At 35.1% G+C, this 21,310-nt stretch overlaps 1 long non-coding RNA gene across 1 annotated transcript in view; it reads right to left on the reverse strand.

The window, feature by feature from the left end:
- LOC144370301 (uncharacterized) overlaps window positions 1-21,310 on the reverse strand; it is a 50,165-nt gene that overhangs the window by 12,575 nt on the left and 16,280 nt on the right. The window contains exon 2 of the long non-coding RNA XR_013430249.1: window positions 2,905-2,961. This is a non-coding gene — a long non-coding RNA (uncharacterized LOC144370301). The remainder of the gene's footprint in view (window positions 1-2,904; window positions 2,962-21,310) is intronic.

Below are 21,310 nucleotides of genomic sequence, written 5' to 3' on the forward strand. Positions count from 1 at the left end.
AATGTGAGTAAGTAAAAGTTGAAGGAACCAAAACACTTCTCAAAGATCAAATGAAAATTACAACAAATAAAATTTAGGAAATACTCATACTTGTTTCTCTTTCAAACAATTAGAGCAACATTTAGTACGTGGAGTATATTTGGCTAAAAAAAAATCTTAAAACAGGTATTATTAGTAAACAAGTGTCCCCCTTTATTATCCAATATGAGTAAATATCCATCTGAGTAAATTTGCTAATGTGAAATTAAACCATTGGTGATAACCTAAAAATAAAATTCTAACAGTTTAGGTTGAGAGAGGCTTTGGTTAAAAAAAAAAAAAAAAGAAAGAAAGAAAGAAAGAAAAAAATAACTTTCACATAAAATTGTTTTTCTTTTTCAAAGCTCTTTCAGGGTGTGTTACCTAATCACAAATTCTAAGCATTCCTTAAATCTTACATATATATACTTGATAACATCTAACTGAAAAATCCAGACCCACTAGAAAATTTCCCCCAAAGGTATTAACACTTCCAAGATAGAGACCCAACTGCCAACTCATCCCATATGTTGAACTATGCCTGCATCACTAAATCTGAAGACATACATGTGCTAAATGTGGAAATATTTAAGTTACTAATGAGGGCAGGCCTGCCTGCAAGTTGTCAAAAAACTTCTTTTCAACATTTGAAGCTCTGTGTGCAGTCTTGCTCCTGTTGTGAGGTCTGGACATGACAACCTGGTTATTTACAATTGGAGATGGTATCTCTCCTCAGCTCGGTCCTACTTCCTGAAGTGAAACTTGTTACGTGATATAAGGAACATCTGCCATAGTCATGTTGGGACATGCTGGGACTCACTAAATAGCTGGCCATAAGGAACAGCAACCATAAGCATGCTTAGTGGTGTCTGGTTGCAGCTGATAAGGAGCTATAAGGAGCACTAGCCATAGGCACACTTATCAATGGCTGGTTACAATTGATAGGGAGCACAGCTCCAAGGACATGCGCAAAGAACATGCCCTGTTGCAATTACATTATCTCACTGGACATAACCAATGGACATTGACTTTTACCGGGTGTAACCAATCACCAACATACACCACCAACTTGGAACAATATTTAAATCACTCATCCTGCCAAATCAACGAGACTGATCTGAGGACATTAGCAAGTCTGGCCGTCTTGCTGTCTGTCCCCAGATCAACTCCACCATTTCCTGACATTCAACCATCAGCTGGAGAGAACCACCAGAAAAGGACAACATCTGTTCTTTGGCTAAGAGAAGTCGTGTGGCATCGGAGGTATTTTGGGGCTTGTGGTTGCCCTAGGATTGTGTGATTTGCTTATAGTGTTTAATTTGTGTTCACTGAATGCTAGTTGGGGTGCTCCCACACACCCAACACTTTTTTCATTAATTGTTTATATTTGATGATTGGTGTGATCCAATATATGCTTGCATTTAAAGACAACCCACTTCCGAGTAATTATTAATAGCACCATTCAAAAAGGTGACCTCCAAGTTAAATTGCTGGAACATTTTTATTTTTGATAGTCACAGATACTTATTGGTTTTCTATTACTGGGTAAAAAATTTACCAGAAACATAACTGTTTAAAGCAATACCAATTTAAAAGCCCACTTTTTAATAAGTCACAGGTTATACATGACTGAATTCTATATTCAAGGTATCTCAAGATTTAAATTAAGGTATCAATTAGATTAAATTTGCATTGAAGGCTCTGAAAAAAATGTATTTCCAATTTGTTTTTTGTTTTAACCAGGGATCGAACCCGGAGGCACTTAACCATTGAGCCACATCCCCAGCCCTTTTAATTTCTTATTTTGAGACAGGGCCTTGCTATATTGCTGAGGCTGGCTTTGAAATTGCAATCCTCCTGCCTCAGCCTCCTGAGATACTGGAATTACAGGTCCCAATTCATTCTTGCTGTTTGAAGAATTCAGTTCATTGCAGTGGTAGGTCTGAGGTACCAATTTCCTTTCTGGCTTTCCACCAGGGGCCACTCTCAGTTCCTCCAGGCCATTCTCAATTCTGTGCCATAAGATTCCCTCCATCTTTAAACCTACAATGGTGTGTCAAATGTTTCTTGCACTTCTGGTTTCTAACTTTCTTTATTTGACCAGCTGGAGAAAACTGCTTTCAAAGTGCTCATGTGATTAGGTCAGGCCACCCGCACTACCTCCCTACTTCAAGTTTAACTGGGAGAGGTAAGAAAACCTTATCATGAAGTAAAATCCATCACGTTCACACTTCCAGAGATTAATTAGGACATGCACACCAGTGGAGTGGAACATTTTGAGGGGTATTTTAGAATTTTGCTACCACAGTATGCCTTCTGAATTGAGAGAGAAAGTGACAGGGCAGAGAATGGTCAATATCTGTTGGGATTATAACTCTACATTGACGGCAAATTTCTTAGAGTTTCTTTTCCCCTACTACTGAAGTGCCTATTTCCCATGTTAAGCAAATATCCATCCTTTACTCTTTCTGATTCCTCTGAATAAAAATGAAGTTTAAATGCCCTGCAAAGACTGAATGAGATTTGCCTGAAATATGTTGCTGCCTTGGGGCTAATAAAGGAGTCTAACTTCGCAGGGACATTATCAGGTGCATTCAGAACACTGGAAATAAAGAAATGATCCTTGAAGTAGAGACTTCTATGCCCAGTGCACCAGGATTAATAAAGGAGACTGATGTTGGAGTTGTGGCTCAGTGGTACAGCACTTGCCTAGTATATGTGAGACACTGGGTTTAATTCTCAGCACCACATATAAATAAATGAATAAAATAAAAGAAGGTTCATCAACATCTAAAAAGAAATTTTCAAAAGATTACCAAAAAAAAAAAAGGAGACTGAGCTGTTTGCTATATATTTCCAAGCAGGACCCAAAGAGAAGTTACATACCTGATTATTGGATAAATGTCATCCCTTGGCATCCTCAGATGGCACCATAGGAGAAGCCTGCAAAATGGGCAAAAGAAATACTTCTGATTTTATGTCCCCTAAATCAACCATCAGAGCTCTGAGATTAGGATTCCATCATGATGTCACTCCCTCCATGAGCCTTCATTTCTGATCATTTATTTTGATTCATTACCCATGTTTCCAAACATACACATCTATAAATTTCTAAACTGGACCCCTGATAAAAAATCTATCACAGCTCAAGACAAAAATTAAATTTAGACATGATAGTAAAAGAGAAATAAAATATTGATTCAGATGGAGGTGGATCACCTTTAATAATAGAAGTTCTTGAAAGAGAAAACAGATACTATAGAGGAGAGAAAATTAGCAAAGAACTAATACAAGAACATTTTCCATAATGAAAGGATGTAAGTTTCCAGATGAATGGTCTCACCAAGGGCGCAAAACAATGTTTGGGGAATAAAAAAGATGCACAGGGACATTATCAGGTGCATTCAGAACACTGGGAATAAAGAAATGATCCTTGAAGTAGAGAAAGCAAGAGGGATAGATATAAAGAGACCAGATTCAAAGGGTTTGAATAGAATCAGGAATCAGAATGGCACCTCTCGGTGTTTATCTGCAGTGCATCGTTAATTCATGGAAGATAATGCCCTCAAAGTTCTGAGGAAAAAATTATTTCCAACCTAGACTTCTATGCCCAGTGCACCCGGATTAATATATAAGGATGATTTCTACACCATTTTTTGGTACAGCAAGACCCCAGACACAACCTAAATACCTACTCTTAGAGATGAAAAAAATATAATGATACACTTTATAACCTTCTGACCATTTAAAACAATTAATTCAATAAATTTTATTGATAAATGGAATTAGTCTATGTGTACTTATCTGAAAAGAACTACAGTATACATTAGGTTTTTTTTTTTTATTTGCACACACATATGTAAACAATATAGATAAAATAACCAGAAAGAAAACCTTCTGTGTGATTATTGTGACTGCCTTTGGGGGATAGTACTTAGAAGTTTAGCTTTTACTTTTTATTCAGTACAGTTCTATAATAATCAGTATTTTCCTTAAGATGTACAAATTGTTTTTAAAAGATGTACGCAGATACTTCATTTCTTTGTAGTGACAGCACCATCTAGTGGTCTGTGTTAACTTATCTTTTAAGATATTTTTATTTTAAAATGATATGGTATTTAATATTTTAATATAAAAAAAAGCAAGCAACCACAACACAGGAAGAAAATATTTTAATGTGGCATTTAGAATAATAAACCATTATAACTATTTAATAAAGTTCATGTCTTAGAAGAATCTCCATAATATAGTAAATATAAAAATTTAAATGCAGAAAAATTTGTTAACAATCTATCACTTGTGCTAAAAAAATGCATAGTATTTTTATATAAAATTTATTACATATGCATAAAGTATCTCTAGGGACATTGGTTGTATTTAATAACTATAAGGCTAAAAAATGAGAACCAGAATTTATACTGTGTACTCTTTCAAATTGTTAATTTCATTAATATAAAATGCAAATTAAAATACAATTTATAGGGGCTGGGGTTGTGGCTCAGCAGTAGAGTGCTTGCCTAGCATATGCGAGGCCCTGGAGTCAATCCTCAGCACCACATACATACATACATAAATAAATAAATAAATAAATAGCGGTATTAAAAAAAATACAGTTTATATGTAAGGAAAATTTTCTCGATGCTGCTTTCAGGTTCTGAGGTTATAAATGCTTTCCTATTTTTTACATGTATTATTTATACCACATGTGAAAGTAGAATTTTCCTTGAAATAAAACTCAGAAGGACACAGAACCAAAATTCTCTCTTTAGGGTTCAAGTTTAGAAGTTGTCTCAAACACCCTGAAAAAAAATATAAAGTTCTCTACTCAAAAAATAATAATAATAAATAATAATAATAATAATAATTTCTCTCACCCTATATCCTCACTCTATTTTAAGAGGTCCAAGCATTCTGGGTTCCCAAATTGAAGTCCAAAGGCATATCACTCCAAAAGATTGCTCACAGTTAAAAGAAACAAGTACAAACCCTTAGAGTAGACACAATACATTATCAAGAACAACTGGTGTCAGACCAACTCTATTTCCTAAATTCAACTTGGAGTAATCAACAAAATGGCATAACTGGCTGCCAGCAAGTCCTTGATAGTGTCCTCAGGATGATGTGTAATTAAATAGAGAAGATTAAGTGGATGATAATGTCCATAGAAGGATAAATAGCCATTAAGTAATATAACCAGAGTGTTGATTAATAGATTTAAATCAGCTTATAGATTTCTAGGGTTATCTTCAGCCCATGTTTTTCAAGAGCTCTACCAGTAACTTAGAGAAAACAATGTGCTTATCAAGATTGTGAAAGACACAAAACTGGGGGAAGGAGCATAATGACACATTAATGACAGAGTCAGATTGACCTGATATTGTGCAAAAATTAATAAAATGCACTAGGGGAAAAAACAATAAAAGTACATTCATTTATTTTCAAAGAAACTATTTTCAACAGTAGAGAACAGAAAAGGTCTGGTTTACCTTCCCCAGGTGCAAAGTAGACTTGGGAATACTAATTCATTGTATAAATTTATCTTATAACTAGATTACATAACATATAACATTAAAATTCTGTTTTACAATGAATTTCCTGTTTAAGGAAGGAACACTGTCCAGAATGAAGAAGCAATATTCCTGCCCTGTGGTGTGATGAAGGGAACTCCTGTGGACACTGTACATCCCCCTGTACACTGTACTTCCTGGATGCACACTTAGCAAACTATCAAGTTTTTAAACAAAAGACCCAGAGTTTTAGGGGATCTGATTTTATCACATAAGCAAAAGCAAATAAAATAATTAGCATACTCAAATCTCAGAACAGCACAGTCTTAAGATATTCCAATCGCTCTCAGGTAGAAGAGAGAACAAAGTGTTCTATGAACCTCAAAGTTTGAAAATACCTTTCGGGCAGAAATTTTAGGGCAATGAAATTTACTTTAACATAAGTTGGGCTTTTCTAATAGTCAGAACTCCCCAAATATGAAATAGATTACCTCAAAAACTAGTATATTCCCTATACTTAAAAACTTAATCAAAAGGAGGCAACTTCTAGGTGGAAATATGCAGGGCACATCTTATGGCACTGGCTAGAACTTCTAGTATGATATTAAAGTAGTTGAAGTGGATAGTGTTGCTCTGCAGAGATAACATTCAATCTTTCATCTTCAAGTATGGTGTTAACTCTAGGGTTCTAGCCCTTCATCAGATTGAAGAAGACCCTCTCTATTTCTAATTTGCTAGGGATTTTTTTATCATTGGAATACTGTTGAGAAGGCTGACGTAAGAATCCTACAGAACCATACAGTTCTGTGACCAACGTGGACTGTGAGAGAGCTATTAGTTTCCCTATCTCAACTTCTCTTGCTTTTTCAGACATCCATGTGGTACTTCTGGTACTGTGGGGAAGATGGCAGACTTTTATACATTCCAGATTTACAAACTGGAGAGCTTTTCAAAATCCACATAATTATATCTCAGGGTGTTATGTGCATTTTTTAAAACTTTGATTGTAAACATTTTTTTTAACTTAAGACCAAAGGTTTAGGTTTAGTTTGTAAAATCTGGATAATATAAAGAGTTTAAAGAATGACAAAAGTTAGACATCAGTGCTCCAACAATCGTTCAGGTTTTCCAAATCAAATTCTTCCTCAGCCCTCACCCTTTTCATCCTTGTTAATTCTCCTCCTTCTTTTTTCTTTTCCCAGCTGAACTTGAAATGGAAACTAAACTGTCTAGAAGGTAGCACTGGATCCTTTTTGAAGTATATTTTCTACTGATTAAGTTCTTAGTAAAAAATCAAGTTCTCAGGGGCTGTGGATACATATGTTTAGCATGCGGGAGGCCCTGGGTTCAATCCCCAGCAACAACAACAACAAAAAAAAAGACAATGTTAAACTTCAATTTTCTCTGAACTGTGGAAAGATAGGGTCTTCCAAAAAAGTGGGCCCCAGAGAGGGAAGGTTAATGTCACATTAGTCCCTAATATGCCTAGAGACCATAAGGTATGGTATCAGGATTCAAGCTTCATATGAACACATCTGATTCTCTCCCATAACAGTTTTGAACTGATTGAAATCACACATGGAGAAAATAAGCTTCCCAATTGGTGACATCCCATCTTAGCCTCCCAACCTCTAGGCTTCACCATCCCCCATGTCTTCAATATCCAAACTGCGGATTTTGCACACAAACTTGGTGCTATTTGACAACATGATCCTAACTCGACTTTTCTGACACCTACCATTTCAACTTTGTCCATGATTTCCTACTCATATGCTGGCTAGGCCACCCACACCGTTTCTCTTAAAACCTATAAGCAGTACACACCAATTCAAATGCAACTCTCCAGAGCAAGCAACATCACAACTGAAAGGAGGTACCATGCTCCTTCAGTTTGGGATTAAATCACAAGTAGGAGTATAGCAGCAGTTGCTAAGCTTTTTACCAAATATGAACATCAGTATGGGCAGGAAAGGGAAAAGCCCAGTATGAACATATGAGCCCAATATGAGCAGGATAAGTGCTAAAACAGAAAAATGAACAAAAGGATATAAATGCCTGAAATACACAGACATCAGATGGGAGAGGAAATTTTTAAATGGAGAATCCATTAAATAAAATTATAGCCAAGTACAGTGGCATACACCTGTCATCCCAGCTACTTAGGAGACTGGAGGCAGCAGGATCTTAAGTCTGAGGCCAGCCTCAGCAACTTTGTAAGACCCTGTGTCAAAATAAAGAAAAAATAAAAAGGATGGGAGGTATAATTCAGTGGTAAAGCTCCTCTAGGTTCAAAAGGATGGGAGGTGTAATTCAGTGGTAAAGCTCCTCTGGGTTCAACCCCCCAGTACTTAAAAAAAAGAATATATAAAATGTGATTTCATATGCACATAAATTATACATACACACACCTACCTATGGTAAGAAGCCTAGATAAACACCCTTCAAATATATTACTGAATGCCAGAGCAAAAGAACTAAAATATTAAGGGGGAAAAAATGACTATTAGATGATGAAAGGTCTAGGTGTAATGATCATAGTGCCATATGCCAGCCATATGCATGAATGGAGAAGTTGACTATAAGAGAAATCATGAGAAAAGTCTTGAATTTCAAGAAAAACAGAGGAATCCAAGATGTCATCAGGTTTTGACTTCAAGTGAGAGACTTAGGAAAGTCTAAAGCAGTGTTACTCAATAAAAATATAAGGTACATATGTAATTATAAATTTTATAATAGTCACACTTTAAAAAGCAAGAACAGTAAAATTAATTTTAATATGTTTAATTTAATCCAATATACCAAAATACCATCATTTCAACCTATAACTCCATGTATTTCACATTCAATTTTGACTAGCTATTTTTCAACATGTGACTGTAACTATTATATTGGACAGGACAGAAAGATTAAATTTGAGAAAAAATACCATGCTTTAAAAACAATAAGTCTAAGAAGCCAAAAGAGCTTCTATATAAAACTATTCAGCAAATTGTTAGAGCTAAAGAATCAAAGTACACGGAAATGCTCAGCATTAGATATGGACATGTGGACAGACCACTGCTTGAAACAACACAGCCATGAAAGAAGGTGAGAAGGAATGGTAAGCACAATTTGCCAGAGAATGTACTTCACAACCTCAGTTGCTCCAAATGCTTATTTTTTATGACTAATTAACCATAGCATTTTCATATATTTAAAGATGAGAGAGCTCATGCTATGTGCAAAACTATTCAACCTACAAAGAATATGTAGTGCACACATGAATTTACCAACCTCCTCCATTCAAAAGGTGTCAGTTTGGGAACACTTATATATTGCTAAAGTCTTTCCAGATTGTTGCTCTTCGTCCTTGATGAATTAATTAACACTTTTAAGATAAAAATAATGAATAAGAGGAAAGTAAAGAAGTGAGATCTCCTCATTGCCAGAGTAAACAGCAAAAGAAGAGTGAAGGGCTAGAGTTTTGGCTCAGTGATAGAACGCTCACCTAGCACATGCGGGGGCCCTGGGTTCAATCCTCAGCACCACATAAAAATAAATAAATAAATAAAGGTATTGTGTCCAACTACAACTAAAAAACACATTTAAAAAAAAAAAACTTTTTAGAAAGGACAGTTAAAGACAACAATAAAAACCAAGACTGAAGTTGGCAACCACCTATAAAGTTCCAAGGTAAACAGGGTTAGGAAAGTTAATTGTTTGCCAAACTTTCATCTAGTCAGCTTGGCTGTTATCATTAAAGTTAAAGAATGCTATAGAAAATGACCTGTGTTCAGACACGTCACTGCTATGAACCACCTGTTGAATCTCAAGTGTGTGTGAGCCAAGGAACAATGTTTGATTGCCCCAGGCTGTATATATTGTGGTATTTACAGATAGGTGTGTGATAGAAAAAAGTAAACAATTTCATTCAAACAGTTTCCTGTTTCCTTCTTGATTCTTCACAAGGAAATGGCTTTTTTCTTTCTTTCTTTCTTTCTTTTCTCTCTTTTTTTTTTATTCTTTACAGATTCCCCCTTGGGAAAAAAAATCTGATTAAAAACTCCAGCTAGGAGATCAGAAAGCTTTGGTTGGTGAACTGGCACCAGGAAGTGCCTTCATTTTTGAGACCTGGTAGAGTTCCATGAAAACGTTTTTTAACAGACACAGACTGTCCAGTCCTGACCAGGACACTGAAGACTCTGTTTGAATCGGGTTTACAGGTTTCTTCCCAGCTACTCTCAGAGACAGGAATGCTTCTGGTAAGTTTCTATAAAATCCCCATATTTTCTTTACCTTAAAATGAAACTTTCCTGTTTTATGAGTTCATATCAACTAGTAACATAATATATAATTGCCAAAGATGTGAAATTCCACTTACTGTTCTTTCCTGGAGATATTTTTTAACTGTAAAAGAATATATATAGCTAAAAAAAAAAAAAAGAAGAAGAAGAAGATGGGAGGGAAATACTCTGTAGAAGAACTCCTCGGAATGTTTTTCTTCTTCTTTGCTATGTTTGGTTTATTTGTCCTAGTTTTTCCCCCCAAATTAAAAGATAAGTATTTTCATTTAATTCACAGGTAGAATTAAACAAATTAAATTATCATTTAGTTCTCATACTTTCCTACTATAAAAATATGGTAACATATTTTAGAAAAAGTAAGAAGTAACTTTAAGAGAACTACTTCTGAGAGACATAAATAATGATTTACTTATTTTTAATTTAAGATTAAAATCAGATATATAATAACATTTCCTCCTAAATATTTATGTTGCCTTTATATTACAAAAAAACTTATTAACTAATCTGTGGTTGCGATTATTTTTTCTAGATATTGAACCCAGAAATCTGAGGTAACTTGCCTCAAAAACTTGCCTCAAACTGAATCAAATTGACGTTGTTGACTTGCCTATTGTGTCAAGTATAAAAAATAAATATAAAAAAATGCACCTGGTATCACAGGGCTCCCCTCTTTGAGGACAGAGCATAGCAACTGCATCCTCAACAAAATAAAAACATACTCTTGGGAATGCAATATTTAATAACTGCGCGCGCGCTCACACACACACACAAATGCTGTTTTTCATATCTAAAGACCTACCCAAGAGTAGGTCTCTGACTTTAGTAACAAAGCCTTTTGTTCCACACTTTATTATGAAAATTGTTCAAAAAACAAAGAAAAATTGGAATAATCACACCATGAACACCCTGATACTTACCATGTTGCTTCTATAATTAACATTATATTGGCTCCTTCACATACTATCTAATATCCAACTATCTATTTGTTTATTAATTCTTCTCCTTTATTTCTGTGGTTCATTTCAAAGTTGTAGACCTTAGTAAATTTGTCCTCTAAACATTTAGGAAAGAATATTAGTCACTAAATTTCAATACTTGTTTAACTTTTTCCTTAAAATTCACATCTAAATGAAATGCCAAATCTTTAATGTACCATTTGATGAGTTTTGATAAATGCATACACCTATGCAATTCAAACTCCTGTGAGGATACAGAATACCACCACCACTCCAAATTTAAAAGTTCCTTCATTTGCCTACCCAGTCAGTGACTGCTCCCTTCCAACCAAGGGACAAACTCTTTTTTATGCAGATGTATGCGTGCATAATATTTTTAAGTCTCATTCATGTTGTGTATATCAATGTCATTCCTTTTTAAAAATTATTTAGTGCATTATGTAATTCCTTTGTTATTGTTGAATAGTATTCCATTATATGATCATGTAACCCTTTGTGTATACATTCTCTTATTGATGGACACCTGAGCCTTGCTTAGCTTGAGGCTATTATGAATAAGCCTGTTATGAACATATGTAAGTCGTTCTCTGGACATATGTTTCCTGACTTTTGTGTAAATACCTAGGAATAGAATCGCTAGGTCATAATGTAGTTATAATTTCAATCTTTTCAGACATTGCTAAGGCACTTTCCCAAGGAATCATATCATTTTAACAACCTTGTCAACCTCATATGAGAATTTCAAATATTTCCAATCCTTGACAATTTGAGAGTTTTAATTTAAATCTTTGAGCTGGGAATGTAGCTCAGTGGAGAGCACATGTCTACAATATACTAATCCCCAGATTCATCTCCAGCACAGGAAAATACATAAATATATAAAATGTATATTCTTATATATGTATATACATATACATATATATTGGTTTTCACCTATATTAGACATATGCTGGTGGTTGGGTAATTCTCACTCATTATGGTTTTATTTGCATTTACCTGATGATAAATATTCAGCATTTTCCTACAGGGTCTTTAGTCATTTTTGTGTCTTCCTTTCTAAATGTCTATTTAAATATTTCACCCATTTTGTAAAACCTTGATTGTCTTTTTATAATTGACTTGGGGGAATTTTTGTGAGTATATATTGTAAATTAAAAGTCCATTGCAAAAAAAAACACACACACATTTTGCAAATATTCTCTATCAGTCTGAGGTTTGCCTATTCATTTTCTTAATTGCTTATTTGGATGAATACTAGTTTTAAATTTGATGGCATCTAATTGCCAATTTGTAGAGTTATTAATTTCTGAGATCTAAAACATTCTTTTGTACCTGAATATAGCAAAAATACTCTCCTGTTTTTATCTGTAAGTCTTGTTGGTTTTACTTTTATGTTCAGTTGTGAGAACATGTTGAGTTTATTTTTGTGTTTTATGTGAAGCAGAAGTAGAGATTCTTTGTTCACATTATATGACAGATATATAAATCTCTATCTATATGGATATCTAGTTGTTCCACCTGTGTGTGTGTGTGTGTGTGTGGTTTACTTTTGTATTTTTCCACCATCATTTTTTAAAAACATTTTCCTTTCTCTACTTGATAGCTTTGGTGCCTTTACAGTAAATCAGATGACCATAAAGGGTGGATCTCAATTTTCAACTCTTTATTTAGTTCCATTAATCTATCCCTCCTTAGGCAAATATCAAACTGTTTTGATAATTCAAGCTTTATAATAAGTTTTGAGTCAAGTAGTGTGAGTCCTCCAACTTTGTTCTTTTTGTTTTAGTTTGGTTTGTTTATTTGGTTGGTTGTTTTGTTGTTGTTGTTGTTACTGGAGATTGAACCCTGGGGTACTTTACCAATGAACTATATTATCCCCAGTTCTTTTTATTTTGAATTTCAACACAGGGTCTCACTAAGTTGCTTGGGGCCTCATTAAGTTGTTGAGGCTGGCCTCAAACTTGTGCTTCTCCTGCCTTGGCCTCCCAATCACTGTGATTACAGGAGCACAACACCCTGTCTGACCAAATTTTGTTCTTTTTCAAGCATTTTTGTGTGCTACCTTTTTTTCATTTCCATACAAAGTTTAGAATCAGCTTGTCAATTTCTACAAAAGAGCACACTAAGATTGTGACAATGATGGCCCTGAATTTGAGTCTTTCGATCTATAAATATGGTATAATTCTCTATTTATTTAAATCTTATTGTATTTTAAGTAATATCTTGGGGGTTTAAAAGCAACAGTCTTGAATATCTTTTGTTAATTTACTCCTGTTTTTAATTGTATTTAAAGTGGAATTTATATATTTTATAATTCTTATAAAATGGAATTTATATATTGTATAACCTAAATATATGGAAACACAATTGATTTCTGTATATTGACATTATAGCCTGAGAATTCTAATAATTCTAATAATTAACTTGTAAAATTCTTGTGGTTTTCTACCTAAATATTCATGTCACCTGAAAATAGAGAGAGGTTTTACTTTTTTTATTATGACCTTCAAGTTTTTTATTTTTATTTCTACCATCATACTAGAACTCCTAGTATAAGTTGAAGGAAGTGAGTGAAGTAGACATTACTGTTTAGGGTCAAAGCAGTCAGTATTTCTCTTTTCAGTATTATGTTAACTCTTGGTTTTTATATATGTCCTTTATCAGCTTGAGAAAAAAATCCTTTCCTATGCCTAATTTGCTGGAGATTTTTTTATTATGAATGGTACTGAATTTTTCAAAAATTTTTTCTGTATATATTGAAATAATGATATGACTTTTCTCCTTTATTACATTAATATAGGAAATAACATTGATTGAATGCCAAAAGTTAAACAACCTTGAAATCATCTATACACCCTACTTGTTCATATTATCATCTTTTTACATATGTCACTGGATTTTATTGATATTTTGTTAAGATATTTGTACATTTTGCTGGGCATGTTAGTACACACCTATAATTCCAGCAACCTGGGAGACAGGGCCAAGAGGATGGCAAGTTCGAGGCCAGACTCAGCAACTTAGTAAGGCTGTAAGCAACTTAGTGAGACCCTGTTTCAAAATTAAAAATAAAAGGGGCTAGGGTTGTGTGGCTCAGTGGTCAAGCATCCCTGTGTTCAATCCCCAGTACCAAAAAAAAAAAAAAACTGCTTTTTTCATTAAGACTATTATTCTGTAATTTTCTTTGTTTTTATATTATAGTGTGTATTGTTAGGGTCATACCTGACTTTAAGCCCTGCCACTTACTGGTATAGTTGCTGTATTGTTGGCTGAGGGGGGAAGAGTTAATGGAATTAATGCCTACCTCCTAAAAATAATTGGGAGTTATTTCTTCTGCTTATTTTTGTTTGCTTGCTTTTTGTTTTACAGATTTTACAGATTTGTAATACCTTTTCCCTTGAATGTTTGATAGAATGTACTCACCTTCTGCGAGCCTATCATAATCTTCCCAAGGAAGATGAGATTGCTAATAATAATATCCACTATTTCATGAAGTCCTCCAAAGTGTCATTTTACTATAAAATATTACATGTTAACTGATTTAATCTCTGCAAAAAACCTATAGGATAGATATTATCTTTCTTATGTCAAAAATACAAAAACTAGGGCTGGGGCTGAGGCTCAGTGGTAGAGCACTTGCCTAGCATCAGTAAGGCACTGGATTCAATTCTCAGCACCACACACAAATAAATGAATAAAATAAAGGTCCTTCAATATCTCAAAACATTTTTTAAAAAGTACAGAAACTAGGGCTAAGGATATAACTCAATGGCAGAATAAAGTATGCACAAGGCCTTAGGTTTGGCCCCAACACCCACCAAAAAAAAAAAAAAATAGAGAAACTATATCAGAAATGAACACTATTATGTATAACTAGAATGTTCTAATAATAATAATGAAGAAGAAGGAGGAGGAGGAGGAGGAGGAGGAGGAGGAGGAGGAGGAGGAGAAAAAGAAACTATATCAGTAAGTAGTAGGGTTTAAAGTCAGGTGTAGCTTTAACAAGTGAGACCTTTCCATCCAAGTAAACTGCCTATCAAATTTATTCTTATAGTCATTTAATCAAAGATAAATGGCTATAAGAGAATTTATCATTAAATTAGAGAATTTATCACCAGTAGAGAATCATTCCAGCAGCCAAATCTACATCCAATTAATTAGGCTAAGCAAACAAAGCAAGCACAAATAACTGTGAAGCTTGCCTTTGTGAGGCTTAAATTCTATTACACTAAAGAATAAATATATAAGTAAATGATTTTAAGGTTGTAAGTGCTTTGCAAAAATACAACAAATCAGAATAAGGAGATGGGGGGGGAGGGTTTCTATTTTAAGTAGGATGATGAGGGTAGACACACTGAGAAAGTAATATATCTGAGGAAGGAAATGATGGAGGTAAGGGAGAAAGCCATCAGCCATGTGGAGAAAGAGCATTCCAGGTGAGAACAGCTAATTCAAAGGCATGTATGGATGTGTGCCTGGAGTGAAGGGACAAAGCCAGTGGCCAGTGAAACAATGAAGTCAGATAACACGGGATCTTGTAACAGGACATTAGAAAGATATTGGCCCTTACCTTGAGTGGCTTGGGAGCCACATAGGATTTTGAGAAGATAAATGACATGATATACCTTGCATGTTTAAAGTGTTAAACCCTTTAAACAGTAGACTTTAGAGAAGCCAGGGGAGAAGCTGAGATATCGGTTAGGAGTCTATCTGGTCAGACCTTGTGAGAGGCAGTGGTGCTTCAAACCAGGTGACTACAATGGAAGTGGTAGAATCTGGATATCAGCTGAAGATAAGCCAGTAGGACATGTTGATGGAAAAGGGGACGGAGTATGGAGTCAAGGACGGCTTCAGAATTTTGTCCTGAGCAACAATTGGAAGGACAGAACTGCTATCAAAAGAGACGGGCAGACTATGAGAAACATAAAACAGGAATTCACTTTTAAATATATTAAGTTTTAGAAATAGTATATAAAAGTTAAAGGATGTGTGGGATCATTGTCCAGTAAAATTTCTTAAGTTCCTTGCAGTTTAGAAATATATTATATATTTTCTCAAAACACCTATCTAAAAAACAAAAAAGAATTCTTATTGCCACTCTAAGCCAAAGAGTTATTTCTCTATCCACTTTAAGACCTACCATATTGTCAAATATAGTATTTGAGTGTCAAATCTTCATTAAAATAATAATAATAATAATAATAATAATAATAATAATAATAATAATGAACTACAGGGCTGGGGATGGTTGCTTAATGGCAGAGCTTAGCATATGCAAGACCCTATGGTTGCAATCCTCAGTGGAAGGAAGGAAGGAAGGAAGGAAGGAAGGAAGGAAGGAAGGAAGGAAGGAAGGAAGGAAGGAAGGGAGGGAGGGAGGGAGGGAGGGAGGAAGGAAAGAAGGAAGGGGAGAGAGGGAAGGTAGAAAGGAAGGAATCACAGGAAGCCCAATTACTAGTCAATCACAGGATTGACTAGTAATTGGGCTTCATGCCACAATATAATTCATGAGAGAAATATTCATGTGATCATAACTATTATAAAGAAGTAGTGGGGCTTGGTGGCACATACTGTAATGCCAGCACTCCTTCTGAGAGAGGAATATGGCAAGTTTGAGGCCAACCTGGGCAACTTAGTGAGAATCTATCTCAAAATAAAAAATAAAAAGGTCTAGGGATGTGGCTCAGTGGTAGAGTGCCCCTGTGTTCAATCCCCAACACCAGAAAAAATAAATAAATAAACCAACAATTTCATTTTAGGAGTCCTAGGTAACAAATAGAACGATTTCCCAGATTTCCATTCTTCACATAATTATCTAAACTTTATTATTAAACCATCATCATTATCATAAAACAATTACATATAATCCACTCTTGAACTTTAGCAGAGCTTGTCTCGTAAATTTACAAAGCTAGTTACAAAGGTAGACAAAATTTCTGCCCTTTGGAATCTAGCCATCTAGAAATCACAGCCTTGATTCACAAATAAAGAAGCCAGGGGCAGTTCCCGGGGCCTATACAGTCTGTGTTTACAAAGAGCTCTGTCCGTCAGCCTAATGGCCCACTACCACATGTATGCCTGAACATAAGGAGCTGCCTCCACCTTGGACTTAAGACTCGACTTAGTGAGGTCTCTGGCTGCTTTATCTGGCTCCCACTTCCAGGTATCTGGTCAGCTCAGCCAGAAGGAAGGCCCTACATCAGCACTCTTGGCACTCACACAGAAAGCATTCTGCAGGGTCTACTGGTTGTAAAATGAGAAACTGCTTGAAACTTTAAGTGGAAATTTTGTGATGGAAAAAAAAATAGCTTATGATTTGAAGGTGACTACAAATATGTCTATCTTAAAATAAATATCAGGAGTGTACAAAACCAGGATACTCTCTGCAAAGTTTTAGGAGGTCCAAAGACAGGAGATGTTCCAAACACCAAGCTAGAAGTCAAGACAGACAATACAGGTATAAATAAAAGCTGCTTCTGTTTTAACAAATGCCCAATTCGAACAAGATGATTGAATGACTGTCTAATTTAATCAAAATGACAGAAAACATTCCATAACATTAAATCAGAACCCACAATATAACCATAAAACAAGATACAAGATACTTATTTAAAACTGAGAATAGAGCTCAGTGGTAAAGCACTTGCCTAGCATATGTGAGACCTTGGGTTTGATCCCCAGAAAGAGGAAAAGAAGAAAAGGAGCAGGGGAGCTCTTCATTCAGTTTTAGGTAGGTTACTGTGATTCTACCTTGCCTAAAAGAAAGAAACATTTTGAAGAACATGTAAAAGGGAAAATCTAAAAGATGTCTGCATTCATGCTCTTCTTAGGCAAAAACAGAGCTCAAATGACTCCAACTTTAAAAGAACCTGGAGATCTATTAATTTTCAATCACAAAAGGTTCTGATTATCTTGGTTAGGGGATGGATATCTAGCTAGCAACAAAAGGTGCAAAAAAATGAAATTTAGTATTCATAGCATGCTTTTTAGTTCAATAGAGTATATATTCCCTTAGGAAAAAGGAAAAAAAAAACTTTAGGAATCTGCACCTTAGGGAATTGCAAATTTGGTAAGGTTTCTTTCAACTGTATAAATGTCCACTGCCTAAGAATTCAATGAAAATATTAAAACACATCCTTTTCTATGGATTTTTTCTTCTATTTTTATTATCCAAAATTCTCCAAGAAACATTTATTTCTTGAAATAACAAAAATAATTAAATGTCAGCTTTAAATTATCCTTTACAGACACAGAAGGTAATACTAAATAAATTAAAAAGCAATAAGTACTTTGGGAGGGATAAGAATATTCTCTTTTAAAATAATCATGTAGTGGGCACAGTTTATAATCCCAGGGGCTTGGGAGGCTGAGGCAGGAGGATCTTGAGTTCAAACAAATCCAATAACTACAATATACTTGATTTGTTCTTATAGAACAGGTAATTTTATTCCAGCTTAGCAAAAGTGAGGCACTAAGCAACTCAGTGAGACCCTGTCTCTAAATAAAATACAAAGTAGGGCCAGGGATGTGGCTCAGTGGTCGAGTGCCCCTGAGTTCAATCCACGGTACCCAAAAACAAACAAGTGAATGAATAAATAAATAAATAATGTAGCTAAAATCTGAGAATTGTTAAATATGGACCAAATAGATATTCAGACTAAAATTAAAGAAATTATTTTTTAAGAACAAATATGCAAATGTGAATTAAACTTAAGAATTCTTAGCAGGTACAGGATAAAACAGAATCTTAATGACTATATTTGCTGTCTATATATAATAAATAACCAAATATCAGGCACTATTCAGAGTTCTTTATTTCATATGATCCTCCCTAAAACTCCAAAAAGTGTTTTCCTGAGCTCCTAGAATAAACAAATCCAATAACTACAGTATACTTGATTTGTTCTTATAGAACAGGTAATTTTATTCCAGGCAATGCATTCATCAAAGATTTAAATGAAGGCATAGAACACCTGCTCATTAAGCTTGTGGGTGTATATGTATAGGAAAACATCAAGCTGTATGCCTTAAATATATACAATTTGATATGCCAATTATACTGCAATAAAGCTAGGGGGAAATCCTGTGGGTGATATAAAACTGAAAGAATTTTCAAATTGTGGGATGATAAGAGAAAGATCCAAAAATATCTTTGAGGAGTAGCATAGATGGGTTGAATCTATAATACGAAATTAAGTGAGTATCAATATTAAAAGACCAAACAAGCAACTATAATAACGTAGAATACAAGAAACATGTCTCGGCAAATTAGCGATTATACAGGTGAAAAAAAGATGCAGTGGGTTTAGTCTGACATTAGATACAATATTTTATAAGTAAATAAATAAAAATGAGTCTTTACTGGCAACCAGACCACTGGCAGAAAGAAAACAGCTAAATTCAGCAGATGTTGCCTCTGCCCTGTTAGAACATAAGTCAACCTAATTTTAAACGATCTTCATTGTTTTTCATTGGTTAATTGTCTTTAGGATTGGGAAGCAAAGGAGAGAAAGCACAAAGGAGAAGGGAACACAGCACTGTCACATGAGGAATACCTGTTTAAAAAAAGGAAAGGAAACCCAGGCAACATGATAAATTCATTGTCTTCAAGAAAAAGTTCTGTACTCAAGAACCAACTGGTAATGGCTTCAAGAAGTGGAATTTCAGCTCACCTGAAGCTTTTTTTTATTATTTTTCATTTTTTTTTGGCAGCGGGGGCAAGGGGATGATAACTAGGAATTGAACCCAGGGTCTCATGCATGCTAAGCAAGCACCCTACCACTGAACTATATCCCCAGCCCTCATCTGAAGCATTTTCTAATGAGCTACACAGAGATTAAATGGGTTGCCTCTGATGGTGGTTAAGTCTCTGTTCACTAGCGGAATCCAAGTATAGGTTGGATACTTATTAGGGCAAAATAGTTTAGAAAGACTCAATAATTCTATGGTATTTGCACAAAACGATCTTTGATTTTTCTTCCCAAATCTGAAATTTAGAGAGTTCTCAGGGAAGAGGTAGCATTTTAGTCAGAGAAAAAAAGAGAAGAAGGTTTGAGATATGTAATTGCCCAAGAAACAGAAGAAGGCAACTGTGATGGGGATATAAAAGATTCAGAAAATCAACCAAGGAGACATTTAGCAGGTTAAAATGTGAAGTAGATGCAACAGTGACAGGAGCTGGAGACACATCATTTTTTCACTCAGCAACTGCAATCTGCATAGCACTTGGTGACAGGGAGTGACCAAAAAAACCATTTTCTGCCTATATGAACCTATAAGGTGAATAAATCATTCAGGAATACACATACAGAGACGAATGACTGTTGTTCTTTCAGAGATGGAAAAGATTATAGTTCAGGGCCTTGTTTTGCAGATGATGTTCATACCTGAAAGAAACATATGCATAACATTCACATCCTTATAGACACAAAGAAAGAGGTGCTGCTGGCTTCAGATCACATAAATGAGGTAAGCATTCCATGCAGCAGGTGTATTGTCCAGAATTTTCAAGGAGAGTGAGATATTTGGTCTTAGAAAGGGTAGATAAATGGCAGGTGTGTTGAGTTAGTGGACAGAAGCTGCACTTTAATGTGAATATTCTTTAATGAGAATGTCTGTAAATGGTACAACTTTTAGACTTTTCCCCCAAGGCTTTTGAAAACAAGGCAGAGAGGGGAGATCGCAATATCTCATAGAATTTCTCAGCCTACCATTTTCTGAAGTAGCAGGCTGTAAGAATTCAAAATACTAAAAAATTCCTCAGTGGCCAGAAAGTTTATTTACTTTCTGTGAATGAGCCCTTTATTTTGACTCTGGCAGGTTTTTTCTTAGGATTAAGGCAATCATTTTACCCAGTCCCTTTGGCCCTCAGTGCATATGCACCATATTTACATTAGGAAGCAGATTCAACAAGAAGAGCATGTTCCACACAGTCCCCAGTCATAACAGCACTTACGAGTGCCACAGTGGAATAAATGGATGAGGCACGAAAAGAGCAGTGAGCATGGTAGGCAACCAAAGCAGAGAAAGAGAAAGCAACAAAGGAGAAAATCATGTCTCCCCCAGGTGGGGCAGTAACCACAGTAAGAAAACCATCAATCCAACCACACTCCCTATTTTATTGAGACCTTAAGGCCATTTTCAAGATACACTTCTTGTCCTCTAGGTGGGATTTTTGCAAGTAGTAGAATGCTTGATACCACTGGGATTTCTGAATATATCTTCAACCCAGTTTTTCTGTCCATAGCTATGAAATTCAGGCTTTTGCATCAACTTGTTTATTTATGTGCTGCTTTCATTCACTCAGGTATTCATTCAGGTACACTAAATGAGTATTTATAGACAATTTTATTACACACCAGTCATATTTCTAAGCCCTACAGAAAAATAAATAATGGAGGGACAGGTTTTCAAAGAATAGCAAAATACACAAATAACAAGAACTTTGATGAAACGTGTTCAGAACACGATTTAGGTTGAAGGTCAAGAAAAGTCTTTGCAGGGAAGTGATGCTTGAACTGAAGAGGAAAAGCCATCCAGAACCTAG

This window comes from Ictidomys tridecemlineatus, chromosome 14 (genome assembly GCF_052094955.1).
Source record: "Ictidomys tridecemlineatus isolate mIctTri1 chromosome 14, mIctTri1.hap1, whole genome shotgun sequence".
NCBI classification, from domain to species: Eukaryota; Metazoa; Chordata; class Mammalia; order Rodentia; family Sciuridae; genus Ictidomys; species Ictidomys tridecemlineatus.